Below are 22,261 nucleotides of genomic sequence, written 5' to 3'. Positions count from 1 at the left end.
GGAGAGATTCCAGGGTGGCAGCCATGGGAGAGATTCCAGGGTGGCAGCCATCTTATAGATGGTATGGGGTGGCACGCCTGCTTGACTGGTGGGGGCTGCCACGTGAGTATGGAGAAGTCCTGAAAACAGCAGAGAGTCTGTAACAGATTCCACAATCTCTGGGAGTAGCACACCAGGGACAGAAATGTCAAAAAGCAGCTGCAGAGGCCATTTGGCCACTGCTATTGATAATAAGAAATCTGTCCCAGGCAAAGGCCTTAGCCAGAAGGGAAACTGAAGGTGTTGGAGAAGGATTAGAACGGGAGAGGGATATGAGGTTGGCCTCTTCAGTACTGGCCTCTGACCTTGCCGGTAAATTAGATGAGAGAAAAGGAGATGGAGGTGGGCATGCCATTTTTTTATGTCTAGGAGGTCAAAAGGGAAAAAAAGCCCAAATCAGAATGATAATCAAAGACCCATCCTGGGATCCTAAAACTTGGAACCCCTGGGAAGAGTCAGGCAGTGAGGAAGAAGGAAGTGACCTAGAGATAGTGGGAGATGCTCCTCAGGTCTCACCTTTAGTTCAAAGAAAAGGAAAATCCAAGGTCCAACATGCAGATGGAGGTCTTAATAATAGCCCGGTGCAGGAGACCATGATAATCAGAGAATACTCAGCGCCAGAACTATTAGAACTGGGAAAGATATTTAAACAAGCTATGAAGGAGCTTGTGGCCACCTGGCTTAGAGGTTACGGGATACAGGGGGAAGTGGAATCATTTTAAGTTCTACAGAAGCAGAGAAGTTAAGCAATATAACCACTCACCGCTCTTTGAGACAAAGACTTGACAATTTAAGACAACATGAGGGAAACCAGTCCATGATGCATTGGCTCATACGAGCCATTTGGAATATGTGGGTATCTCCAGCTGAGATTCCCATGAATATTAGAGACTGGAAAACCATTGAGGAATGTTGAGCGAGCTGGGTATGAGGGAAGTTGTATTTGATGCCCAGTTCATGGGCTGAGACAGGACTGTGGTTACAGGAGACAAGAAATAAACTGATTCAGCAAGGCCCATGAGACTGGTATGGAGCTTTAGTGGCAGTGCTAAGCCCCATGGTCGGGCATTACCTGTATGAGGCTGGCAAGGCTCTGGTGAATTAAAATGATTTAGACCAACATGTAAACAGGGTTCTAAAGGTGCTAAGGTGAGTAGACACAAGGGAAAAGGGCCGGAACTCAGCAAGGGGCCCCTTGGTGTCTCCCAATCACAGATGTGGATGGATCTGTGGCAGAACAGGCATTACTAGGGACAAGATAGATAGGCAGCCAAATGCTGTGCTGGTGAGTCTGTGGAGGGCTTTAAGACCTGACCAGCAATTCACCACAGAAGTAAGAGAAACTGGGGACCAGAAGCTGTGGGTAACTCCAACTGTGCTCCCCGCTCCAGAGGAAGGCAGCCTCATTGGATGGGACCCCCCCAACCACTGCTTGAAGGGGTGGGCACGGTTGCCCACAGGTGAGGGCCATACTGGGTGACTGGAGGCCAAATGTCAGACTGAGAATTTATTGGTCCCTCACTAATATACAAAACACATGGGCCCTAGTAGATACTGGGGCAGAGTATACATTAATTCATGGCAATCCCCAATAACATCAGAGCCAGTGGATAACAGTGGATGGGTATGGGGATAAAACCATACAAGTAAAGTGGACTAGACTCATTCTGGGTGTGGGTAATTATCTTGCTCAGGAATACAAGGTATGCATCTCTCCCTTTCAAGAGAACATTTTAGGGGTGGATGCCCTGCCAGGTCACACCCTACTGCTAGGTCACTCCCTACTGTGGGAGAGTTTCGGCTGAGGGTGTGAACAGTAAAGGTGATTACTCAGGGGTGGGCAAGATGGGAGCCAGTCAAATTCCCCACCCCACAGAGCGTGGTGAATATCAAACAGTACCGGCTGCCTGGGGATCAAGACGAAATTACTGAAACCATCCAGGTACTAGAGTGGATAGAAGTTATCCACCCAGCCCAGAGCCCTTTCAGTAGCCCCATTTGGCCTATCAGGAATCCAGATGGCTGCTGGAGAATTACTGTAGATTACTGAGAATTAACTAACATGGTGCTTTCCATTCACGCAGCAGTGCCCAACATTGCACTGCTAACTGACCAGCTGGTGCAGGAAATGGGGTCCTTCCATGCTGCAGTAGACCTTACTAATGCATTCTTTAGTATTCCCCTAGCTGCTGAATCCCAAGAGCAATTTGCACTCACATGGAATGGACAACGATGGACTTTCGGAGTACTTCCCCAATGTTACCTCCATGGCCCCATGGTTTGTCACGAGATGGTGGCCTGGATCTGGCCCTGTTACCTTGCCATCCTTCTGTAAGGAGGTTCTACTACATAGATGACATAATGCTAACTCTGAGTGCCTTACATATTTGGAAGCTCATTCACAGAACATGCAAGTGCACCTGAAGGAGTAAGGATGGGAAATTAACCCACAGAAGGTACAAGGGCCCTGTACAGTGGTAAAATTCTTAGTTTTATGGTCAGGCAGAACTCGCATGATACCCAGTACAGCGGTTGAGAAAATCTTACAACAACCCATATCAATAAGTGCTAAGCAGTTACAGGTATTTTGGGGACTTCTTGGGTATTGGTGAATTTTTATACCTCACCTTGCTCAGGTTATCCACCCCCCCTATAATCTAATAAAAAGAGATGCTACATGGGATTGGGATGCAAAGGCCCAAGAGGCTTCTGAGAGGGCCAAGGTACTGGTTGGGCAAGGTAAGCAGCTGTGTGCCCCAATGCCTTGGTGTCCCTTCCTCTTGGAAGTCACCAGGAGATCTGAAGGTTATGGGTGGGACCTGTGGCAACACAACTTGAACAGAGGGTTCCAGTTGAGTTCTAGTCCCAATCATAGAAAGGGGCAGAGTCCTGGTACACAGGACTAGAACCACAACTGCTGGCTGTGTACAAAGCATTGCAACAGATGGAATCCATTATGGTCCCCGCCCCCATTACTGTAAAAGCCACATATCCCATAAAAGGATGGGTGGAGGGTCTGTTAGCCAAGCCCCTGTCAGGGGTAGCCCAAAACCAAACTGGTGTCATTTCAAGGCACAGAGCCGCTCCACCTCCTATAGTTGACCCTCTGGCCAGACCTGACCGAGTGCTAGCAGGGGCTTCTAGAATCATTCCTCAGCCTATGAGACATTGTTTCCCTGCTGTCACATTTCTTCACAGTTGAGTTTAGCAGCTTCATTTCATGCATGCATAGTGTCTATACATATATATATGCATCAATACACAGCATATGTAGCCAGGGTTCAAAGGCAATAGAAGAGTATGTTTCTATGAAAAAATAAGAGGTAGAAAGAACTAATTCTTTCTTATTCAGCTTTTTATTCTACTCAGGCCTTCAGTGATTAGAAGAGACCCACCCATATTAATAAAAGCAATCTACTTCAGTTTCCTGATCCAAATGCTAATCTCATTCAGAAACAGTCTCACACAATTAGAAGTACTTTTTAACCAGAAATCCAGGCACCCTGGGGTCCAATACTCTTGGTCCATAAAATCAACTATTATACCTAAATAACTGGCATCAAATACTTGGAAATACTTAAGTTTCAATAATCTTTTCCTATAGCTAAACTTTATATATATATATATATACACACACACACATATATGCATATATGCTTTCTGTCACAAAAGTTAATTGGCAACACTTAAAATAATTAATTAAAAGTGTTGTTCTCTGGACTCATCTGTAAAAAAAGAAATGCTAGTCTGGGAAATAGAATGGAGTTAAAGACTTTCTTTTGTTGTTTGTAAATGCAAGATGCAGAAGACAACAGAACAAATGAATGCTATTGCCATAATGATGTTAGGGGTTTCCTTTGGTTGTCATAAGAATATTAGCATTTGTTTCTGTCTTCAATCAACAAATAACCTATGAACACCTACTAAGTTAGGTTTTAAATCTTCTTAGATCAAAGAGTCTTTGGAGAGGTATGAAAGTAAAATAAATACAAATAACTAAATAGTAAAGCAGTGGCAAATAGCAGGGGCAGCCTTCTCCATAGTGGTGCCTCATGCACAGATTTAGCAGGGGAGGCTTTTTTGCACCATCCTCCTCAGGAACACATACCCTAAAGTACACAGTTTCTGTACATTTTCATGACAATTGATAAATGGTTCATCTTCTTTTGAGTGATTTTTATTATAGCCTGCTAAGAGGGACTAGGATAGTTAATGTTGTCAACTGGACTTAATCTAGAATCACCCAGAGACAAGCTTCTATTTGTGGGGATTATCTCCATTCTGTTAAGTGGTATGGGAAAACCATCTTAATTGTGTGTGGGACTATACTCTTCGGCAGGAGATCCTAGATTGCTTATGTGAAGAGAGGGAGCTGAGTGCTAGCGACATTCATGGCTCTCCATTTCTTGACCATGCATGCCATGTGACCAGCTGCTTCCACCCCTGCTGGCTTGGCTTCTCCACCATGGTGCACTCTACCTTGAAAAGTGAGCCACAAGAAACCCTTTCTCCTTTAAGTTGCTTGTGTCAGCGTATTCTGTCACAACAACAGGAAAAGAAACTAAAAAAAATTACAACTCAATCTAAGAAGCACAAAATGAACAAGGGGTATTTATTTGATCAATTTGGTAGTGCAGAAGTTCAGGGCACATAATAAGTCACCAAGTGGTCACTAAAAATGTTATAAATAATTCTTCTGAGGGAGAAAGGTTGAAAGGATAGTGATTCCCTTTTGACTAAATATATTGCATCTCTAAACACAGGATTATTCAACTTTCTTGAATATTCCTATCACTTACCATCACTGTAAAGTATGTTATCAAAATTGACTGTGAACATTTAGCATGAAATTAGTAGATGTGAAAAATATGCTAAATTAAAAATATAGTCTTATACTTACATTCATTATATCATCCAAGGCAAATATTGCCCAGGTTAATCAACTTAATTAGGGTTAACTTGTGTTCAATCCACTAATTATGCCTACACATCAAAAGCAAAGCCCATTGAGTTGTCTAAATTAAATCTAATTATCCTTTGTGATCACTTCCTGGGATTTAATTGCTTACCAATGTCAAACATGAAGCGTAATACCAAGCTATATGAATGCCGGTGTTGAGAGGCCTTTCTGTATGCTTTCACTACAGGAAAGTAAAGGAAGGTTATAGGTTTTTTTCTCTTTTAAAAAGTCCTATCACTTTCTTTATAGGAGAAAATATTTTGGCGATTTCATGCCAAGCCAGTTCACTTTTCAAAACTCTCTGTAGTCTGGGAAAGATAATCATGCTGAAGCTGCTCTCAAAAACTAAAGAAGTGTCCCAGAAATCATTTTGTCCTCCACAGTTAGACTGTGTGATTTAAGCTCCACCCTCAGATGGGCTTCGCCTCAGCAACAGATAAAAATGAAGTCCTGAGTCTTCTAAATTATTTCCTGGTACAAATGAGAGGAAGAAACACAATGGTTAGTGATAAGTGTCTGGAGTTACTGCAGACACTGATGTTTCTAATTAAAATCGTTGATTTGTCCTTCTAATTCTGAATAGAATAAATTATATATGATATGTACTGTATTCACTTTCAAAAATGGGCTACCTTTCTGATTTTTATATCCTGCATTTGCATAACCCCACTAGCATTAAAGTTGTCTTTGATTCTTTCTCCTGATTCATATCATTTGATCAGATTTATTACATTTTATGCCATGACTACCACTGTATTCTGTACATTCATGTTTCTGATTATTGCAAAATACACAGAACTCTTCTAATTCTATAGAACAGATTTATGATCACCAAATACTGTTGTACATATTCACTCTTCCCAGTACAGAATGACTCTCTGTTGCCAGAGAACAACCCAATGTACAGCCTTGTATCCCAGGTTCCCACTGTACTGCTTATGGAGTCCCACTGATAATCTTTCACTGTCCTTGACAAACTGACTAGTATCTGAGTTTTTAGTAGCCTATTCTAGTCTAACCTATAATGATCCTTCCTTCACTCTGGATTCCTTCAGTTCCAAGAAAAGAACTTCCATACATGATAGTTTAAGATCTAAAAATGCAGGTTTAGGTTGAATTACTCATAAAAATTGGAACCCAGATTTTTTTCAATTTTATTTTTATTTTATGTGCATGAGTGTTATGCCTGCATATATGTAAGTCTACCTCTAATGCAGTACCCATGGAGGACAGAAGTGAGTATCAGATGCCCTGGAACTGGAGTTACGGACAGTCATTAGCCACCATGAGGGTGCTGGCCTTCTACAAAAGCATCCAGTGCTCCTAACTGCTGAACCATCTTTTCAGTCCTGGTATCCAGATTTTTCAAAAGATGCATTCAAAGTCTTTCTTAATAGTCAATATACCTTCATTTACTATCAAAGAGAGTTTTCATTTTATCTACCACAGACAGAACTAGGGAAGAAATTAGCAGTGTTAAATTGAGAAGTTAACAGCTAAAGCTTCAGAATAAATTAGGAGTAAGGTACACCAAATTCAAAAGTCGGGTTTTTGTTATAAGCAAGTTAAAGGAAAATTTTTAAAATGTATTTATTATTTTTATTTTATGTGTATGACTGTGTTACCTGCATGTATGTAGGTGCACCCATGTCATGCAATGTTCAGGAAGTTAGAAAAGGATGTCAGATCTCCTGGAACTGGAGTTATGAACTGTTGTTAGCTGCCGTGTGGGTGCTGCTGGTATTCAAACCTGGGTCCTCTACAAGTGTAGCCAGTGCACTTAACCACTAAGCCATCTCTCCAGCCCCCAGAAGGGAGTTTTGTGTATTAATGAAAAATGTCTATTGGAAACTCATTTTCAAACACACACACACACACACACACACACACACACACACATACATCTTTTTTATCAAATAGCTTTAGTATCGCTGTAGATTTTGAGATTTTAGTGATAATGGCTGGTCTTGACATCTTAGTTGTGGTTTGGATGGAAATGTTACTTTACAGACAATTGATAGCAGAATTCAGAGATGAGTAATGCTTGTACAAACCATCTACCCTTGGGTTTAATATATGCTGCTCCTGCTTTCATTCTGGTGTCATAAAATAATCACAGTGGCTAATAATTGTCAACTTGTCTTGGATTAGAATCACCCAGGAGATACCTCTGGGTATGTCTGTGAGTGTGTCTCCAGAGAGAGTCTGAGGAGAGAGGAACCCATGAATGCAGGCGGCACTTTCCCATGGGATGGGATAATGGGCAGAATATAAACAGGAGCAGGAGAAGGAAGCTGAGCACTAGCATTCATTTTGCTCGGCTTCTTAAGAGTAGACACAACATGACCAGCCACCTCACGTGCCCTCTACTGTGTCTTCACTGCCGTGATAAACTTCTTAAATCATAAGTCAAAGTTGTTTTCAGTCAGGTATTTGGTCACAGCAACAGTTAAAAGTAGCTAACGAGTTCTTAGCAACTCTGTAAAGTACTACTAATTTCTTCTTGAAATCTATCTATAGTGGATATAATACAAAGAGATCTCTTCGAAAGTCAGTGGAATGGTTGTCTGGGGGATGGCTCAGTTGGTAATAGCACCTCTTGCTCTTGCAGAGGACCCAAGTTCTGTTACCAGCATTCCCACTGGGTGGCTCACAATCACCTGTAACTCCAGAGGCTTTAGTGCTCTCTTGTGGATTCTGAGAGCTGTGTGGATACATACACATATGTACGTACATACATACATACATACACACATAAATAAAAAGAAAGGTAATCTTTTAAAAATAAAATAAATCAATGGAGGATATATGTTGACTAACAGGAAAGGCTGCTAAAATCTTTATTTTGTTCAGATGTCCCATTTTAAATAGTGTGTATACATAGTGTCTCTGGATTACACCTGGAACAGTCACAACTCTATTGCAGAATGTTTCTTGTGATTATCTAGGAAGCAAAATCCTATTCTGACTCACTTCCTGCATTCACTGCTAGTCCATTCAGAACTGGACTCCCATTCTCATCACGTTTTTGCCTCACTGTTGCTAACAGGGTGCTTGTATGCTTAGTCTTTGAGGTTATCAAAATGTGACTGTTTGCAGAGCAAATCCTCCATTGCATGTAAGCATTCTAGTTATGGTTCTGGAATATATTTCATTATCTTCTCTAGTTTGTATTCCAAGCACAGCTGTTGAGTTTTCTAATGCATTTGTAATTACTATTCAGGATTGTACTATATATATTTTCTTTTTATTTAAGCACTGTCATTTGAAAGTACTCCTCTGTTAGGTCTTGTAAAGCCAATGGTGTATTAAGTACTTAATCAATGTGTGCTATTTTATCTTAATGTCTATTTTCAATTTATAAAAATGGATTCGTTGAATTCTCCCTGTTAGAAAATGCCACTGCAATTACTGCATTCATTTATAAAGATACAGAACAATGATTAGGGTATACTTTTAAATATTTCCTATTTTTGTTAAATTTGAAATTATCAGGATGTCAAAGGTTTTTCCATGAACAAAAAACTTAAATTAACAAGAAGCAATCAAGTTATTTTTTAATGAGTATGAGTGTGTTGCTTCTATGTGTAAGTGCACCCCTGTCATGCAATGCCTGTGCAGGTCAAAAGCGCGTGTCGAATTCCCCAAGAACTGGAGTTAAAGATGGTTATTAGCAGCCACGTCAATACTGAGAAGGAACCCAAGTCCTCTGCAAGAGCAGCCGGTGTTCTTAACTACTGAGCCATCTCTCTAGCCTCCAAATCAACTTTTAAATAATTACTATGAGCTGCACTAATTTTTGATTCTGACAAAAACATTTTATTCTCCTGATATTCCAGCATCTTTCTTTTTCAGAGAACATGAATATGTGTCAAAAGAGTTATGAATAAGACAGTAAACATTTGGATATATTCTAAAACTCCTATGAAGTGAGAATAACAAAAATATTATCCCCAAAGAAGAAATTTATCGAGTGAGAGAACAAGCCCAGTGTGATGAGCTGGAGATTTTCACTTCACGTCAATATTATGGGCTGTGTCAGTAGCTTCTGCATGAAACAGAAAGGCACATGCTGATCAACACTAAAGCCTAGTGTGTTTGAGTAAAGCCCTAGGAGAAAGTAGCCTCTGGTTTTGTTTGTTTGGTTGGTTTCTCTTTGTGCTCTGCTGAAACTGCTAGGCCACACATGGTTGACTTATATGATACTTAAAGACAGATTTTGGCTTCAGACATGGGTCTATTCAGAAAACAAAAACAAAGCCTGAGTTCTGATCCAACAGACTTCATACTTTTGCTTTGTCTAACATGTACATATCAGATCTTTCTATTCTTACCTACAGTAAAAGCTAGAAGCCATCAAAATTAATTTAATAAAGCTATCAACTATAATGGCTAGTTCTGAGTTCCACAGCCTCAAATGAAACAGCCTTCACTGTGGTAGGGTGCAATGCCTCATCTGAGAACTGGACATTTAGCTCTTTAGGTATCAGGGTGTGAATTTTCTACAGAGCAGATTTATACCACACAAGCATGGCTTGAAGTCACAAGGCCCCTGAACATGTACTCTGCAGTCTTCAGCTTGTAGATGCATGGTATGTTCTCACCTGGAGATGGATCTGAGGCTGAACAGAGCTAGAGGCTGAGATGCTGTGGGTCAGTTCTCATCCACTAAAATTCTTTAAGATGCAGCATCATTAGAAAGGTCTGAGGATGTGAACAAAGAAACCGCCTCCTCCCGCCCCCACCTTCTGCAGGGCTGATTAACTGATTAGAACTTCAATGACTGTGGAGAGGTTGGATGTTGCAGGTCCAGAGCCTAATACAGTTTATTTGGGGCTATCTTTAGCCTGCTTTATGCCATTCCTTACATACCTTGTAATTAATAGGCAACAAACAAACAACAACAAAAAACCCACCTTTGGAATATATTAACAGACCACTAGTTTCTACCAATCATAAAGCTATGAGTTTCTTCAGATGGTTATGAGTTTCTTCAGATAATGGGAGACACAAACTTGACGAGACAATCCTTAATATATATGGCAGAGTACATTAAATCCAGCAGAAGGGCTATAATAAGTGTGCAGATAGAGTGGTTCTAAATATGATCAAAATATATTATATAAAATTTGCAAAACTTCAATTAAAAAACAGTGTCCTCAGAAAGTACCTTAGATTTCTCAGTCCCCCCACCCCCGCCCACCAGCATTGTTTACCCTACCTACTGAATGTTTTCACAAATGTATTTGGGAATTTGGGTTAACCTGAATTTGTGTTCTAAGGCCATGCTCACTCATATTTGGCTGCAGAATAAACTAGCTCCTACCCTTTTGAAGTGAGGGTTGTGTTTTGATGTCAACAGAAAGAGATGAAACACCTTGGCTATCCACCTGTGGACCAATAGATCACACCACACTTCCCTATCCACCCTGTGCAGCTCTAAGTCACAACCACTTAAACAATGCAAGCTGCCTCCACTTCTACATTAGGCTCGAGTTTAAGGAATTCTTTTTAAAGTGGAAGTGTAAAGTAACATTAAATAGAAAGCGAATATACTGATGTTCCGTGACATATAATAGGGTTAAACTCAGAGAATCCCATCATAAATTGAACATGTAATGAGAAAATCTAGGTAATGTGTATAACCAATCAAATACCACACCATTGCCATGCAGTAAGTACACTGTAGAGAATCTAATTGTTTCTCCCAAGACTTGGGGACTGACTAAGAGTGTGATGGGATGCTGCTGCACAGCAAGGAAAGAGATCAGACTACATATTGCTAGCCCAATACAAGATCCAAGTGGAAAACTCAAAGTCTGGTCACTATTGAATATAAGTAGTTTTTACTCCATCGTAAGTAAGGTTGAAAAAATATTAAAACTTCATAAGTTTTAAGGTGTGTGCAAGGAAAGGTGTATCCTTATGTGTTCATAAGAAAAGGTGTATGTGTAATTAATATCTATAATTAACAGTTAATCTTAATTAGAATCACCATAATACAAAATAAATAACAGGTAAATAGTAAATATTTATTCTCAAGGGACAAAATAATCTATAAAAGAATTTATTGTTGGTGGTGGTAGAGATGGTTGTGGTGATAATGGTGGTATGGGTGGTTGGTGATATTGGTGGTGTTGGTGGTGGTGTTTTCAGTCATTCTCACACTGTAGTCCATGCTTGCTTTAAATTCACTGTATAACCCAGGCTGGCATTGAACTTGTAGCCATTCTTCTGCCTGTATCTCCCTAGTGCTGGCTACAGGTGAACCACACACCAGTAACATCAATAAACAGAAAAAAGGTCCTGTGAAAATGAAAATTTATTATTAATAAATATCATCAATGGCAGATATAAAAAGGCATTTTACAAAATACCACAATCACCATTGTATGTTATTAAATCCAAATAAAATAACTTAAGAAGTATTCTGCTTAAATACAATAGACTTGCATGCAAAAGCAATTAGCAACCTTAATTCGAAGTGGTGGCATGACAAATTAAATGCCCGCCATTACTTTTTACATTAAAATGGCTTTGAATAATCAAGTGAATTGGAAAATAAATGACAAAATATTACATGGATTTTTTTCTCCTAAAAAATTGCAAGAGGCAAAGGAAAAATTATGATAGTTTAACAATGAGGTAAGGATAGGTGAAAGAGAATTCACTACCACACCACTAACTGTCAAAAATGGAACACAAAAGATACACTTTATGAACAATAGTTATAAAACCTTGGAACAAATTAGAGAGTCCTTGCATTTATTTAAACTATAACTATTAAATTACATAACATGGAAATCTAAAGAGATGGAAAGACACCATATTAGTTGAAGGTACTATGTTATACAATAAATGATCAGTTCTCTTAAAAGAATTACATAAATTAAATATAATTCAAATTAGACTTATGTTTTCTTTCAATTAGCCATCTAAAAATGGCCTCCCAAAAATGACAAAGACAACACTGAATGGGGCTTACCTTCTAAATAATAAAATGCAGTGTATAAGTCACAGGCATGAGCTACATTAATACATTAGTAAATCTGATGAAAATAATTACATTTGTGGAAATGTTACTTATACTTGTCTTTAAAACAATGTTCAGAGCTTATAATTATTGAAGCAAAAGTTCTTTCCCTAATATGTCTAAAATTCATAATTATATGCATTGTACATATATATAGACATATAAAAACACATTTTCCCAAGCAGTGATGGCAATATTCCAATGCTCTTTAAGGTTCCTACATCTCTATGCACACAATGCTTAAATAATAATTAGTGGATATGTGAAAATCATTCTAAGAATAATTCTTATATAGAATATTGAGCCAGACTTTTCTAGTTACAGAAATAAGCAGAGACTATGCCTCAGTTAAATAAAAGCTTCTGGAAAAACAAAATGAGTTTCTCTGCAAAAGTAGTGAGTGTCCTGCTAAAGAGTCTTAAACAACTGAGCAGAGAAGGTAAAGAGATTACAGGGTAACATCTAAAATTATTTCTCTCTATGAGTTCCACTGCCAAGTTTAATTTTAGTATTTCAATGGCATACAGTAAGTCTATCATGATCAAATGTTGGTTGGCACTGGGTTGGTCATTCAACACATGAGCTCAAATGGATGCCTTCTCCCTAGTGCCCATCTACAACCCATTGGTCATAGCACTTGTGGTTCAACATTCCCAAGTGTTAATATGGAAAATTATGCAGGTGGGTCTAACACGGAAAGACTTTCACATTTCATACAAAAGCTTGAACTAATTCTATTTAGCAATCTGTCTAGCCTTCAAGGGGCTATAATATTCATAGTGTGATACTTTTAACAAATATGAAGTAAAAAATGACCTAATTGCAGAACTGTGAGACACAGATAAGTTAAACTGAAGAAAAAATATTGAGAAGCCTTGAAAGCATTTTGTTGCATGGAGCGACTTAATTCATCCCAAATGTTATGCTACAGTAAGTTATATGATTCTGCCAGATGCTTCTCTTTAGAAGAATTTTATTATACCAAAGAGAGCAATTTCTTTTAATGAGAATATTTTTGAATAATATTTGTTCTTGAAACCACTGCTTTCTTTGTTTCATATCTAATGAGAATAATTCCTTTGATTCATAGGCATTTTTATTCTTCTGCTGGTTCAATCAAAATGCCAATTAACTACATGTATTATATGAGAATGAAGTGGGTACCTTCCAACTCAGTTTCAGAATATTCATGTCAGTCACAGAAAGCATGTGATTTGCATCATTGAGGATCCACAGGTAAAGAATTATAACCAAAGCCTATGGTTAATGTGCCAGTTCAGAATCACCTCTGGTTAGGAAGCTAATGTAAAATCTGGACAGTGAAAAAAAAGAAAAACACTAAAGAGACTATGTTTCAGTTGTCATAAATGGTAAGCAGTACAGATCTTAATCTCAGTGCCAGTGCATGGGCTATTAGTCTCTGGCTTTCAGGAAGATGTGTGTGAAATGTTTAGTGATGTAGATCATGGGCATATAAAATGAATGAATCTATTTAGAGAAAGGGCATAAATTTAGAGAAATACCATCACTGAAAATTTGGAAAAGGAAAATTACATAGTCATTTGCTTCTGAGAAAGGTAAGTTAACCAAAATATAACTCAAAAGAAGAAAGTAAGACATGTTAAAATAGAGTCATGGAGGAGACAATGGAGCACAAGTTCACTACTTTTTAGATACAGCATGGTGCCTATGGCTCATGTGTTGAGGCTTGGTCCCCAGGTGGAGCACTACTGAGAAACTGTCTACCACAACATCATGCCCTCATTAGTGGATCACTCCACCGATAACTGAGTTATTGGGAGTTAGTGCCCAGTTGGAGGATGGTCACTGGTACATCTTTGAAGGATGGATCCCACTAGTGGTCCTTTTGCCTCTAACTTTTGATTATGTTAAGCCTTCTCATCTTCCATGTCATCTGTCAGGGTGTGCTGTCCTAGACATAGGTCTACAAGCAATGTAGTCAGCCAACCATGAACTGAATCCCTGAAACTGTGGGCTTAAACAAACACTTCCTTTTAAAGTCACCTTGAGGAAAAACTGACTGCAGCTGGAAGAATAATTCAAGCAGAGTACTTCAGTGACGTGAACCCCATGAATTCACACAAAACTTCTGAGGTGCTTTCCTGGGGCTGAAACATAAGCTAGGGACCAAGAATTGACCAAGAATATCTGATTTTTTTTTAGCATGATTAACCTTCCTACAGTATCCTACCGTGTTTGAAAAGTGCCACCAAATGTTACAAGACATCTAGTATGTCATGCAATGTGTTGAATTGTCTGAAATCATATCTAATCTCAAGATGTGTAATTCCTTAAAAACAATTATTTTTTCATAAAATTACAATAATTAGAAACTGTGTCTAAAAACCAAATAGTTATAAATGTTAATGCAACAGTAATATCTCTGCATTAACAAATTTGTGATTTTATATTATGTATAATCAAGTAAAATCAGTTTTAAACTGATTTCAAGACAAAAAGAATGCTAAAAATAAAAACACACATTTCTATAGAAACATGTACATACATCTGTCATGTACATATATTAGCATATTCATATATCATTGCATGCATAAAATGAGAAAACAAGTTATCCAACACTTATCTGAAGACCTTTGACCCACCCTAAAACAAAGAGAAATAAACCTGGTAAAATATGAAGTCTTTGGTTCCCCAGAAGTAGGACCTTAAAAGCAGCTATGGCTCTAAGTCCAAAACTAGGCATAACCAGGATGAACAATACAGGAAAGCACAAGTCAAAAGCTTTCATATTCTCCTCCACAAAAACAGGCCTTAGTTACGAGAAGATCCTGAATACGAACAATTCCTTCTATGTCATTACTCAAAGACTCTACAAATATTACAAAATAACTGCACCACAAAGTTACCTACCTCACTGGTGATTCTTGGTCTCCATTGTTTCCTCCCCTCCTTCATCCTTCCAGCACAACCGAGTTCTAGCTTCCTGTCACAGTTTGTATTTACCCATCATTCCCTCTGCATTGCTGATATTTCAGCATGATTAGCAGTTGCAGTCAAGTGAAGTTTGAGAAACCATTTAATAACTACAGTAAATAGAGTGATAATGCCACAAACAATGCATTTTGGAGAGAGTGTGGAATGATGAAGCATTCATTGGATGTAGGAAGGGCGCATAGTGATATAATTGAAAGATGGTAATATTATATACAAAGAGATTCTTTGGGTAACAATCCATTAAGAGGCAGTAAAAAACAAGACGAAATTCAATGAGCTAGTGGCAGTAGAAGAGATAATAATATGAAGTGCTGAGCAAGTAAGACGGGGCAAAACTTGATATCCGCATGTCACCACGACTTCAGTGAAATTTGTTATGTAGACTCTATGGAAAATAAGCATAATCGCAGCTTTTGCTCTCAGGTACTGCTTCAATACTCTGCAATGTTTTTTGTTTTGTTTTGTTTTGTTTTTACCAAAATTAATATATTAATCAAGTTTCACATACCACCATTCTCTCTAGTTCTCTTCTCCTGTTTTCTAAACAGTTCGCCTTTATCAAGGCTTCTTCACCTCCACTCCTCCACCAAATTACTTCTGAAAACTTCCTTGCTTCCACTTGGTTGCTGAATCCGTTGAGGAACTTTCCCGCACATTGCAGGTAATATGTCATCAGTTAGTATTTGACAGCTGCTCCTTGATTCATTGTCTTTGCCTTCTGTACACTATATGCGCTTGGTTTTTCCCTTCTACCTACCGCACTGGTGATTCTTGCTTAGCCTTCATTGTTTCCTCGCTTCCTCCATCCTTCTAAATTTAGAGGGTCCAGAACTCTCGCTTGTCAATCTTCTTCAATCTCACAGGTTAAATAGTCCTTTCTGCCCTTGACATGTCTGATTGTGCTCAAAGATAAAATATCTAAAAATAAGACCATATCAGTTCAGCGCTGACAGCTCTCATTGTTCTGCACCTCGCTCAAAGAGAAAACAAGGATTTTGAAGTCCAAGGGAGCCATGAAAGTCTGGGGCTCGCTGCTGCTCTCACTTCTCTTTCGTTCCAGTCCAGCCATGCTGGTCTCCTTAGGACTCTTGGAGCACAGCAAGCACATTATCATTTTGAGTTTTTCCCTGCCTCCTAGAAATGTTCTTCCCTGCATGTCCTCATGAACTGCTCTCTAATTCAAATTTTGTAAAATTGTCATCTGCTCAGTGAAGGTCTTTCTAGCAGATAAATTTAAAGTACGACACCACCTGTACAATGAAGTATGCCCTACATTTTCCCCTATGCCATTTATAATATAAATTTTAATACATATTCGAATGAATATTTTTCAAGGTTACACAATAAGCAGAATTGTTAGAGAGAGTTTGTAACAATGAATTGTGGAACCCCCTACAGCTAACTGGAGGAACTGCAGGGAACATCAAGCTCCGTGGAAATTCACAGGTCTAGTGGATTCTTTGTTATTGCTGTTTTATTTCTTTTTCTTTTTAAATAAGAAATAGTTTATTCTGGAGCCAAATATGAGTGACCACAGCACCAGAACACACAATAAGGTTGCCCCAAGCACCATGCTCCAATGAGACAACAATTTCATAAAGTTTGTATTGCTACAGAATAAAGAATATTATAAATCAAGACATTTCTCAAATACACTGGTGCAGCAAGGGCTGGTGCACACCATTAATCCTAACACTCAGGAGGAAGAGGCAGAGGCAGAGGCAGGCAGATCACTGTAAGATCAAGATCAGCCTGGTCCCCACAGCAATTTCCAGGCCAGTTGGGGCTACAGGGAAACCCTGTCTCAAAACAAACAAACAAACAAACAATAAACAAACACACATAACAACAGTACATTTGTGAAAACATCAGATACTCAGGTTACAGCAAGCTGGAAAATCTCGGCTCTAGGCCCCAGATGCTATTTGATGTTCTTCACCTTTAAGTTGGTGGAAGCTAGGAATCGGTTCATTATAAACAGATTTACTTAATAATCACAAGGATGTTAGATCAAACACAGAAACTGGGTATAAATGGCTATTTGGGGGTTAACATAGTACAAGATAATTTGGGTTAGGACATGCAATATTCCAGCCCTCTAATCATTGATATACTAACTGATTAGTTAACCTTGTAGAATTTTCAGCTTAGGTGCAGCTTTTTCTTAGAAATTCAGTTTATATCTATCCAGCCTTTCCTTCCTTCCTTCCTTCCTTCCTTCCTTCCTTCCTTCCTTCCTTCCTTCCTCCCTCCTTCCTTCCTTCTCTTTCTTTCTTCCTTTCTTTCTTCTGTCCTTCCTTCCTTCAATCCTTCCTTCACTTATTTATTTTTCTAAATTATAACGCCTTTATTTTTATAAATGACCCCTGATATATTTGATACCATTAAAGTTGTGCTTTGTAAACAGCAATGGTTTTCAGATATTTTTGACTCCGGACCTCTTGTCACTTGAATCTGTTTCCTCAGAAGTATAATCTATCAGTAAAACCTCATTAGAGAATTGGTTCTTCTGCTAGAATAGAGGCTTGAATTTTTCTTCCAAGGCCGCCAGTGGTGGACAGCTTGCTATACCAAACTTCACCTGTAAGCATTGCTCATATGTTATAGGTGTTAACTTCCGTCTGCAACAGGAGACATAACTGTTCCCATGCTCCAATGGCCCAGAGGAGTCCTTCCATTGGCACACAGACATGCCCAGCAGCAGGCCCTGACACACTGTGGAAGAAATACAGGGCCCACGCTCCTCTTGCTGACCTGTGCCTGCTCTGTGCACCAACAATGCTTTTTCTCTATGTCCCACCACATGAGTTGCACTTATTCTCCATAAGCAGAATTATATTTATTTTTGTGACAGTAAGACTGTCATATTGATTTCCTCTAGAATCAGATAGAAGACAAATCTCTGGGCAAGTCTGTGAGGGAGTTTCCAGATTATGTTAAATGAGGTAGTCAGAATTACTCCAACAATAGACAGCACCATTCCATGGGCTGTAGTCACAAGACTGCATAAAAAGGAGAAACAAGCTGAGCACTAGCATTCATCACTGTCTGCTTCTTGACCGTGGGCACAACATGACCAGATGTCTCATACTCCTGTTTTGTGTGACTGCCTTGAGGGACTTCATTCTCACACTGTGAGCCTAGGTAAACCCTTCTTTCTTGAAATTCCATTTGTCAGGCATTTTGTCACAGCCACCAGAAAAGAAAATAATGCCTTGCTATATTTTTCAATGGATTAAGCAAAGGATTTTTTTTCTGTTCTCCAAGTGACAGAAAAGTGCCCAATACATAATATGTAATCAATAAATATTTGCCTAAAAATAAAAAAAGATATTATGGCTAGTGGGCCAGGTAGATGACTTGGTCATTAGATAAAGCATATAGTAAGGAAGGAGAGGTAAACTTAGTAAGAAGGATGTCTGCCTTAACTCTTTATGACTTAGCTTTAATATTCCTAAGAGGAAAGTGATTTCTTCTGAGCTATATTGCTATTCCCTATGCCTTCCAAACTTACTTGAAGTTCTAGAGCTAAAGTTCTGACTGCCACAAGTCCATTTATTAATCATTTACATCAAACATTTCTCATTCCATAGTTCCTGTAGGTCAAGAATCAGACAGCATCTCAGTACAGGAGGATCTGCCAAGGACATCTCAGAAGACTATGGTTGGAGACCCTTCAAGGGTGGCAGGAACCTTATACCTTCAGTGGGCATGGACCTGATTATCGCCCATTTATGTGTCTCTTGGCTGGCCCCAAAACATCAGCTCTGACTTCATTTAAATGGGTATCACCCTAAGATTGCCACATATGAGGCTGAAGACAGAGGCAATGGCCACCACATATGTAACTGCAGTCCACCACCTACTGCAACCAGTCCAGAAAGTTAAATCATATCATCTCTAGGAAAGTGTCCAGGATCCACCATCTCTATAGCACTCAGCCCCAAATGGATAAGATTTGATCAGTAACTGTATACCTGAGTCTCTGCCTCCCCTGGAACATCAAATATGTTCTCTTAATAAGTGCGTGGAATGACTTATTTCTAGTTAGCCAGTCCAATTTCCCCATGTCAATAGACTCCAGTAAGGACATACATGAGAAACTCCATGTGATGGTTTGAATGAGTGTACCCATAGGCTCCAAGTATTTGGATACTTGGTCTCCAGTTCATGGTAGTGTTTGAAGAGGGTCATAGAACCTTTAGGAGTTGTGGCCATGCTGGGCGAAGCTCATCACTGTGGGTGTGCTTTGAGAGTTTTTAAACCTTGATGGATTTCCTCTCTGCTTCCTTTGTCTACTTGAATATGTGAGTGCCCAGCTTTCTCATCCAGCCACTTCTGCCCCCGTGCCTCCCTGCCCGTGATGGACACTTACCCTATGGAGCGCTAAGCTAAATAAAGTCTTCCTTCTATAAGTTGCCTTGGTCATAATGTTTTATCACAGTAACAGAGAAGTGACTGATAAACTGTCCTCTTTCCTCTTTAAAGTCATCCCATCTCTGTCTGTGTTTAACTCACTGCCAAATGTAGGCATTGATCATTTGCCTAACTTGTTCGAACAAGCATTGAATGCAATAGCTTTTCTTCTCACTTACATAGTTTTTCTTACATCACTACACTCAAAACATTGTAGTTTACTTCCTTTAGAACAAAATTGGTAAGCTCAGCGTACACCAATGGATGATGTTGGCTCAAGGCTATGAATACCAGATTGGTCTCATTGGGGGCCCATTAGAGATGGTCACCAAACTGTCCTACAAATTTCTTGACTGCTAGAACCAAGTCTGCTTCGAATAAGTTTGTATTTAGATTTCTTGAAAGAGAATACTCTAACTTGTTCTGTTTCATATATATTGTAACTTAACACTGTATTTAAATAAACAGTACATCCTAGAAGAAGCATTATTAAGGGTATTTTTTTAGTATTTATGCACATAGTTTGATTCATGGCCTGGTGGCATTTAAGTAAAACTGTGCTATGTACCATAGCTAACTATCCTGAGGTAGCCTCTGCTCATTTTCAAAGAACTAACACACTGAGCTCATGAACATACTGTTGTTATTCACAACCTGCAGTATATCAAGAGCATTTAAGTCAGAATGTCAAGGCATAGGCTATGCACCTTCCTAGGTTCTGAAGGTCTTGATCAAGCTCCAGAGTGTGTCAGATCCACCACTTCACTTACTTATCATCTGGTTTTACATGCCTTTGTATTTTCAATTACTGAGCCAGTGCAATGGCTTTAGAAGCCCCTACATACAAAGGATTCTCAATTAAATGCCTGTGCATAATTGTTTTGAGTGACTGAGTGAATCATCATTCATTCGTATTTACTTATTTGTTCTTTAAATGCTGTTTAGTATAGCATGGTGAGTTGCTCTCTATATGTGATAGGAGAATATTAAATAAACAGAAATTACAAGTAAAATAAATAGCAGCACTTGATATAATGATACCAACAGTAAAAGGAAATGGGGCCATGGAGGTACTCTAGAAAAATGAAGAGATTGTTCAGTAGCTAGTTAGTGTCATGAACTTGGAGCTAAAGACCAAAGTAGAAGGAAGGGGAGTCAACAAGTGTGAAGGCCCTGAGTTATGAGGGGGGTAGGCACATTAATGTCTCTGAATCACTGGGGCTACCACAGAGCACATAGGAGCACCAAGTGAAGAAAGATCAGCCTGGATAATCAGGCTGAGGACAGACTCCACAGAGCTTAGGGAACTCTGCCGATAATGACAGAGATTACTTAAGAGTAATTATATTAGTCAGATACAGTGATTAAACATGAGAGCTCATTAAACATTATTCAAATTCAATAATTAAATATAGTCAGATACTGTAATTAAACATAAGCTGGATGGAGCAATTCAAATAATATTTCACAAGAAAGGTCAATTTGAGTAGATAATTGGGTCAAAAAGTTTTATTTTAGAATCAATTATCTGAATTAGTTGCCCTTATTAACTAAATCTTAGAAACTAGCAGATCTGTAAAAAGGATATGAGGTTGTCTTCTAAAAACGGAACAAATCCACTTGAGAACAAGAAATACGTTATCAAGGAAGCTATCACTTCAATATTAATGTATTTCCTGATATAATTCAGCCAAATTTGCTTGATATTGTTTAACCTCATAGATATATTTTATCCTTTAGGGAAAACATTTATATTTTTCATGGAAAAGGATTGATAAATAGGAATAAAATTGCTGAATTGTTCTCTTTGACCAAACATCAGAGCCTATCAATCTATTGAATTAAAAAAGAAAATTATCGCTCCTTAATTTCATAGGAATAACGTTGAAAAGATCATTGATATAACCCAGAATCCAGACTATTGAAATCAGAAGTAGTATGAAGTTCTGTCTGTCTGTCTGTCTCTCTCTCTCTCTTTCTCTCTCTCTTCTCCCTCTCCCTCTCCCCCCTCATTCTTTAAACTGGTTTAATAAAAATCCATATTACTTTATTTTAAATCACTGTTAAAATTCTACATTCTGCTAAAAAGATAACCTCTTACCTCACAACCAGAAGAGTCTAACATTTGAAAACAGATGGTTAGAGTTCTATCATTGATACATTACCTTCAGTTTCATGAATTGGTTTACATCTGTCACTTAATTCTCTGACTGTAGGTAAACTACTAAACTCATAAAATTATGTGTTTTAACATGCAACTGTGGTTATGGTTTGGATGTGAAGTGCCCCTGAAAAAGGCTCCTGTGTTCTAATCATAGCTTCCAGCTGGTAGAGATACTGAGCAGTGATTGGATTATCGGGGTGCTAATCTCATCAATGGATTATTCCATGGATGAGTTCATAGTTGGATAAAGTCATAGTTAAATGGGTTACTAAGGGGTGGAGCCTGGTTAAAAGAAGTGATTGTCCTACTTTTACATCTATTGCTGTCATAAAACACTGACCAAAAGTAACTTTAAGGAAGAAAGGGTTTATTTGGCTTACAATTCCAGGATATAGTCCATCATCCTGGGAAAATAGAGGCAGGAACTCAAGCAGCTAGTCATCACATCCACAGTCAAGAACATAGAATAAATGCATCCTTGCTTGCTTGCACCTTATGCTCGGCTAGTTTTCTTTAATGCTCTAACACAGCCTAGGGAAATCCTGCCCACAGAGTGGTGGGTCTTCCTACGTCAATTAACAATCAACACAATGTCTAGCAAACATGCCCATAGGCCAACGTGCTCTAAATCATTTTCCACTACCACTTTCATCTCAAGTGATTCTCAATTGTG

The 22,261-nt window shown here is 38.7% G+C and overlaps 1 protein-coding gene across 1 annotated transcript in view; it reads right to left on the bottom strand.

Annotated features, from left to right (window-relative positions):
• The window catches only part of Gpc5 (glypican 5), a 525,143-nt gene that overhangs the window by 222,959 nt on the left and 279,923 nt on the right, over positions 1 to 22,261 (bottom strand). The window lies entirely within an intron of this gene.

Source organism: Nannospalax galili, unplaced genomic scaffold (genome assembly GCF_000622305.1).
Source record: "Nannospalax galili isolate Female #2095 unplaced genomic scaffold, S.galili_v1.0 scaffold728, whole genome shotgun sequence".
Classification (NCBI taxonomy): domain Eukaryota; kingdom Metazoa; phylum Chordata; class Mammalia; order Rodentia; family Spalacidae; genus Nannospalax; species Nannospalax galili.
Note: the sequence above shows the minus strand (reverse complement) of the source record. Positions and strands in the feature narration are given on the sequence as shown.